The following is a 7,840-nucleotide window of genomic DNA, read 5'->3' as shown; positions in this document are numbered from 1 at the left end:
CATCAAAAATACAGCAGTATATTTCATTGTACACATGGGGTACTTTTTCTCTGTGTTCACCAAACCCATCTTGAGTGTTTGTTGCTAAAAAGCTCATTTTTTTAGTTTGACCATAGAAGCCATTCCCATTTAAAGTTCCAGTCATGTCTGATAACTGAATATGCTGGAGTTTGTTTTTGAATGAGCTAGGAGAATTTTTCTTGTAACCCTCCCAAACAACATGGTGTGATGTAGGTTCTGTTTTTAAGGTTTTCTGAAGCCGAGATTTTCTGCAATTCTCCAGCTGTGACCCTTGGAGAGTCTTAAGCTTCTCAAACTCTCCTTCTCACCGCACATTAGGACGATATAGACACACGTCCTCTTCCAGGCAGTTTGTAACATTTTCTGTTGGTTGGAAATTTTTAATTATTGCCCTGATGGTGGAAATGGGAATTATCACTGCTCTAGCTCTTTTCTTAAAGCCACTTCACTAATTTGTGAAGCTCAATTATCTTTTGCTGCACATCAGAAATATATTCTTTGGTTTTTCTCATTGTGATGGATGATCAAAGGGAATTTGGGCTTTGTTTTCCCTCCTATGTATATTTCTGTGAAACAGGAAGCCATGGCTGGATAATTTCATGTTCATAATCACCCTGGAGTGCTCAAAATTGTGAATATGAATGGGAATATACTTCAGAGATATTTTACTCATAAGAATTGCTAGTGGTGCCAATAATTGTGACCAACGAGGATTTGAGAAAAACATTCATTTAATAATGATATTTACCCCCCATTTTAAATTCTTATTATCCATTGAAAGGATACATTTTTGTGAATTTTTTAAATAAAAGACCAGAAGGATTAACAATGCAGATGTATTTTCACAGCCTTCTTTGATCATATTTACCAAGGGTGCCAATATTTTTGTCTTAGGAAATACTGATTCTTGTGACATAAAGGCACTTTGATATGATATAAGTGTATGTGTTAATATGCAGGAACTCCAGAGCTGCTCCAAAGCTGGGTTTAGATGAGGATAGTTTGCTGTGAAATGTCTGTTAACGATAGCACTCCAAAAGGCACATTTCACCTTTAACATAAACACTGTTACTGTATATTCTGCTTTACACTGATGGCTGGGACGAGCGGGACACAAGAGATGAGCTTGCCGTCAGGGAATATGCTATTGTGAAACAAATCTAATCTTAGTGTTTTTATACAATTGGCAGAGTGCAATTGCTTTAGCTCAGTGTACACAAGCTATGCTACCTAATTTTTTTTTTTTTTTTTTTTTTTTTTAATAGTGCATGCCATGTTCCCCTGGCTGTGGTGCCATTAGCTCAATTTATTCTAACTGTAATGTATGTCCATTGTGCACTGTAGTAAACCATTAGTCTTATGTAATATGTAAAAATGTTTACATTTTTCTGCCCCCCCCCCACACCATACTCCTCTTTAAATTATTAAATTATTTTACAAAGTAAAAAAAGTAGTTTTTTTTTATCAATAATAATTTCACATTTCAAAAACAACAAACTAAAAAAATCAGTTTAGAATACTTTTATTCATAAATACAATAAATATATAAATATGACCAAATACATAAATACAGAAATATATTTAATACAAAATAATAATACAAAAATATAGTATTGTGTTCCTAAGAAGTAAGTCATTTCACGTGTCTTTTATGCTTGTGTAGAGTATTGCAGCAAACACTGATTTTTTTCAGAAAATCTCTCATTTGGATTTCGTCTGAAGCTGGAACGTGTCTTGAACAGTTCTGTGGAGAAAAAAAACACACATTTAATTCTATTAGATTACATCAAACCTCTTTCATTAAGCAGTATAAAGTCAGTCTATAAATGTAAAGTTGTAGGCATAACTAATTCTCTTAAGCGGTAAAAATTGTTATTTAAACTGATTATTAAAAACTAGATAGTGTTATTTCCTCTCCGTGTGCCACTGTTCAGTCCGGAATCCTGTGAAAATCTTAATTGAATCAGTAGTTAGTTAAGTTAAGCTTAGTTAAGTCAAGCTTAGTTAAGTCTGTCGTTAGTTATGTTAAGCTTGATTAAGGCAAGCTTAGTTAAGTCAAGCTTAGTTAAGTCTGTTGTTAGTTATGTTAAGCTTAGTTAAGTCAAGCTTAGTTAAGTCTGTTGTTAGTTATGTTAAGCTTGGTTATGTTAAGCTTGGTTAAGTCAAGCTTAGTTAAGTCGAGCTTAGTTAAGTCAGTCGTTTAAGTTAAGCTTAAGTCATTTGTTCAGAAAAGCATTGCTGTTCAATTTGGTGATACTAATGAGGCAGAAATAACCGATAGTAGTGGAAAAATGGAAATGACATTTGATAATTTCTAAAGTGTAAGAATTATTCCGATAATATCAGCACATAGCATTGGTTTTTCACACAGAATGATACTCTTATAATATAGACACAGGATAGTAATCGTGTTGTTTATCATCTAATTCAACAAATGAATATTGTGACATGACTTACCTCTGAAAAGGCAAACAGTCGCCTTTTTAGTCTGGAGTACTTTATATGTGTGTTCATCATAACCCGTGCTGCTTGGCAAAGATTTTCCTCCTGTGTAACCATATGCAATTAATGAGATAATGAAATCAAGTGTTAGAAAAGTATGTTCTGTGATATAAAACTCAACTTACCGAGCAGCCCGCTGACGGAATTACGTCTTTTACAAATTGGTTGAGAATCTGTGAAAGAAAGTTTGAAGGTTGTTTGAGTAAGAAAAACAACCACTGTTTGGCTCATGAGAACCAGATGAAATAATTCATTTCAGTTCTTACCTCTGATGAACTTTGTTTTAGGACTGTTTCCACTTCACGCTTGATTTCCAGTAGGACTTTATTTTTTGCTGTTTGAAGTCCAGTAACAGCTACAATCGTCAGCACCAAGAGCATTAAAGTCCTCATGTTGGTTGTATTGATCCCTACTGAGGTCTGCAGTTGTTGAGATGGTCTTCATAGCTTCGATCCACCGATCAGTCTTCTTATAACACTGACAGAGGAAGTGACATTCTCTACCTTGATTTTGTTGATTACACGTCAAAGAAAAAAAATTGCTTGCACACCTCCATAAACTGAAGGGAATCACCCTGACTGTCACTATTAGTCATCATTAGACACTAATTCTGTCCAGTGTTGTAGCAAAATATTCCATTAATGCAACACGAGGGCAGATTGTCTCAGATTTTTGTAGTTCATACGAATTCTTCATCAGCTGGTTTCTGAAGTAACCGGTTGCCACAAATCCCTTTGACCCTCTTTCGATCTTCAGAGGATGGACAGACAGAGTATACACGTACAGTGATGTAAATGAAACTTGAAGCTTTTTTTCTCACGTCCTCTCCGCTGAAGACACCTCACAACCACAACAGACGATTTCTTTATCAAGCTGTGCTACAGCTATTTAGGTCACATTTAGCATTTTGGGAAAATAATGACAGGTTACCGTTTTATTTAGATGACGTCGTTCATTAATAAGGATGCTTGGACACGTTTTTTTTTTTTTTTTTTTTTTTTTTGCCATTGAGATGACTTTGCAAAAAATGTCTCAATTAACCCTGGATAAATATGAACAAAAGAACAATATCGAGAACAGTGGGAATGTATTGTTGTTTCTGTTGTTTATTATTACGAGACTGCTACCATGAAAAGGGGAACTTTGAGAAACTCCTCTCCAATCCAAAAACAAGCCAACCACCAACTAAATTATCAGAATTTTTCCATCATATGCCATATATATAGACCATAGCGGTTACTGTCTGATCTTCAAGGTTTTTATTTGTATTTTTTAAATTGTAATTTTTTTTAAGCATTATCTGTCTATATTGGAAATTTTGTTGAGGGCTTTTGTTTCCCCCCCTATTTTTAGATTTAAATGTTTTTTTTTAGTCATTTGATACAAATTAAAGAGAGAACTAATTCATGGAAATACTGTTATTGTTTACTTATTTTTAAATTGAAATGAAGCCACATTAAAATAAAGCAAAAAAAATATTAGATTAAAAAAAGACATAAAAAATCAAAATGATAAATGTTTCCTTGGCAACTAACTGAAATCATGTTTAAGTTTAGAGTAGTGTAGAATACTAAAATTAAAGCTGAAATATATGAGCTGCATTGCCATAAAATAGTTATCTCTTAAACCAATATATAAATGCATTGCCATAAAATAGTTATCTCTTAAACCAATATATAAACTAATAAAAAAGCTCATAACAAAAATAGAAATTAAAAAAATGAAAATGCCAAAAATTTTGATTGGAAGATGAAACACTGTTTTTCATGCCTGTTTCTTTAAATGCAAATGAGCTGCTGCTCCCCGCCCCGCCCCCTTTTCCAGAATAGAGCTGCGCTATTACAGCTCGGACCTGCTAAAAACGTATGTTTTGGTTCTGAGTATCATGTTTATCATGCTGAAATCATGCGTTTTAAACCATATTAGTTTAATTTTCTGATATAGGGTTGTCTGAGTGCACACTTCAGAAGCACACACATGTGAATACTAAACTAAGTTCTCTTTCACACACAAGTTTACGTTAAAAAAAACACACAAGTTACAAAAACAGTCGGTTATGACTGTGAAGGTAACGTAAACAGCTGGGAAATAAATCGCTTGTTTATTTTAGATCTGTGTGGCAGCAGCAATATACAGTAAATGAATCAATAAGACTGAGTCTGGGTCTCTAAACAGTGTTCTGTGCTTGTCTATGCAGCCAAAGGCAGAACATTAGCATGTTTTGCTCAAACTTTCACCATGGCATAAAAACTGGTACACCGTTGTGGCTTGTGAAATCAAATTGAAGGCACCTGGGAGGAAATGTGCAGATTAAGGGGCGGTAACATTATAATGAGATCCCTTTGTGACGTCACTAGGGGAGCAAACTCGCTTGTTTTCTCAGAGGCTTGCAGAAAAAGGCTTACCAAAACCAAGTTACTGGGTTAATCTTTTTCATGTTTCCTTGGTTGGTAGATGCATTATTATATTAGACCTGATTATAGCACTTAAAACCTGGAAAAGTCAGATTTTCATGACATGGCACCTTTAAGGAATACTTTAATAGTATAATAACACAATTTAACTCTGTAGGCAACTTTGCTGTGAGTGTACCATCTCTGTGTGTGTGTGTTTAATGATTGTGTATGCTTTATGCATAAAAATAAGCTAATCTTACTTGGATTTTGTTTTTCTTTTAAACTTTACTTTAGAGGATCTTTAAAAATGTTTTCTTTAGTACTTCAAGCTTTTTCAGAATTAAAATGTTCAGAAAAATTTCTGAATTTTGCATGGATTTACATTCGCTCCTCCTTGCTGGATGTATTGTGAGGCGGAGCTACACGTAAGCTCCACACACTTGCTTTTCAGCGAGCAGCTTCTCCATCGGCTATTTATCAGTTACTTTCTGTAACATGAAAATAATTCTCAGCTTGTTAGTTTTGGACAGAAGTGTTACACGAGTGCAGTCGGTGGCACTGAGAAACATTCTATCTGCTTCTATAAGCATATGATCCCTTTAAATATATTTATCTTTTAATAAGTCCAGTCCTGTAGATGATGGTGTATCTGCAGAGGGTGCTGTCGCTCCATTGTCACTCTACATATTCAGTTTGACACCTGCTGTCACATCCTCAGCTTCATGACACATGCCATTACTTGTGAAAATGAAAAATGAGAGTAGTCACATACCATTACATTCATTCATTCAGGCACACAAATGATAAGTGTAGCACAATTCACAAAGGCTTGCATTAAGTAATTCTAACTTTATTTTTATTTTTTATTTTTTTTTGTAAATGTGTGATGAAATACATTTTCATGGATGGTTTTATTTTATAGTTTAAACTTCATGTCAGCTAACTCCCATTATTGTATTAATACAGGTTTGGATTAATAGAATAAACTGACATGCACTTGCAAAGTTACTTATAGTTAGTAGAATATCTGTTGATGGACCATCAAAAAAAGAAATAAAAAAGTGTTAGCGGTCTGCTAACACTTTAATGACTGGTAGTGGACAAGTTGACAAAATTATATATATATATAAACACACACACACTTTGGTTTATAATAATGAGATCTAAACTTGAGTAAACTGAGATGTTTGTGATCAGTTACAAACTAAGTTTGGGATCTAGTTTTACTCTAAACTGACTAGTCATATGTATACAAATGACCTGAATGAGTCTGTTTGAAAGTTAAACCGTTGTAAAGTAAGTAATGCACCATTTGATGAAACCTGTATCTCACAGCTTCAGGAGAAAACTGTAGATCTTATCTGTTAAAACAAGCACAGAAGAAACTTCACACAGCATGACAGTATTTTAATACAGGCGATGGAGTAATAAGAAATACATGTATTTTTTTGAGTGAAAAAAACAAAAAAACAACTGTCTCTCTGTATCATGCAATCATGCTTCAGCATTTTTAGTCAGCAACGTAGTACAGCTCTTGCTCAGATGTGGCTTTGCATTGATCCGTATCTCTATTTCTAGAAATGCTCCGTGCAGTTTCCTGTGTGATCAGTGTGCTCTGCTGACTTTGCTCTTGGCCTAATGGCTCTTAACATAACAGTTCATGTTTATTTATTTCATGTGAAACACCTCGTTAGTTATTCAAAGCGATTATAATTACATTTTTTTCCCAGAAATAAATCTTAATTTCCCAAACAGTAAAAATATATAATGTGTAAACATTTCAAGAGAGTGCTGACTTAAGATCAGTCTTGCTTTTTGTACCTCACAAATGTGAATGATGTAAATTAGGTTGACCGTACCCAGACATGAAATCCATGCCCTGGCCTGTATTTCTACAAAATACAGGGGGGGCATGGGGGCCCATCAGGACTACCTATGCATAGGGCCCGGGATCTTGTGCAACGCCCCTGTCTGTAGATCCCGCCTTCTTGCATGCCATGATTGGATTGGTTGATTATGTGCAGTGCCTGCACGCTATTGGTCAAACTGATTTTCAGTCATTACCTTCAGCAGGTATGAAAACAAAAGCCAAGTCAATTTAAATTATAATTTTACATATATACTTTAGTACTTATTTAAATCCACACAAAAATGATGTCGCCTATACGTTGGCTCGACATGGTTACTCGACTACTACGACACCTGTGGGCTCTTAAAGGAAAACACCTTCCTACACTAAGACCCCTTGGTTAATAAGGTAAGGGCAAAAGGAAAAATGAATGATTGGTCAGAGAAAAGCTCCAGCTAATTTGTCTACAGATGCCACTTGGTTTGCTGTTTCTATGTAGTGACAAACAGGCATTTTAAAGTGTTTTAAGTGCACTTTCAGCATCATCCAACCTTTTGTAGTAGTTGTGTGTGTGGATGAACTGGGCATAGGTTTTCATGGTTATACAGTGCTCTCTAGTGGCACTCATGGAGAGGTACGCTGCTCAACGAAGGACAAAAAAGAATAGAAAAGCTCTGTCTGTGCTAAAATGGTCTGATCATATAAAACACTTCTTTAAAACCTGACAGGCACATCTTAGTAGATTGATCAAGGCTGTTACCTGCAGCGGACATTCATGCACCCCTCTGTCATCTGTTGTGTGTTATACTAATAGGGTGTGAACCACAAAGTTTTCCTTAGTGTTTTTACCTGCGATTATATCACACTGGCCGTGGATGCATTATGAGTGTGTGATTACTGCCCACATTAATAGTTTAAGGTGATGCATACAATCCAGTACATCATTTTTTCACCGAAACTCACTGACGCAAGTCAATGTTCCTTCATGACCTGTCTGGGACTGTCTACCATTACAGTAAGGCCTAAAATCACCCTCCAGCCTTTGACTTTCACTGTCTCTCAGTAGTAGAGG

Source organism: Cyprinus carpio, chromosome B14 (genome assembly GCF_018340385.1).
Source record: "Cyprinus carpio isolate SPL01 chromosome B14, ASM1834038v1, whole genome shotgun sequence".
In the NCBI taxonomy this organism is placed as follows: domain Eukaryota; kingdom Metazoa; phylum Chordata; class Actinopteri; order Cypriniformes; family Cyprinidae; genus Cyprinus; species Cyprinus carpio.
Note: the sequence above shows the minus strand (reverse complement) of the source record.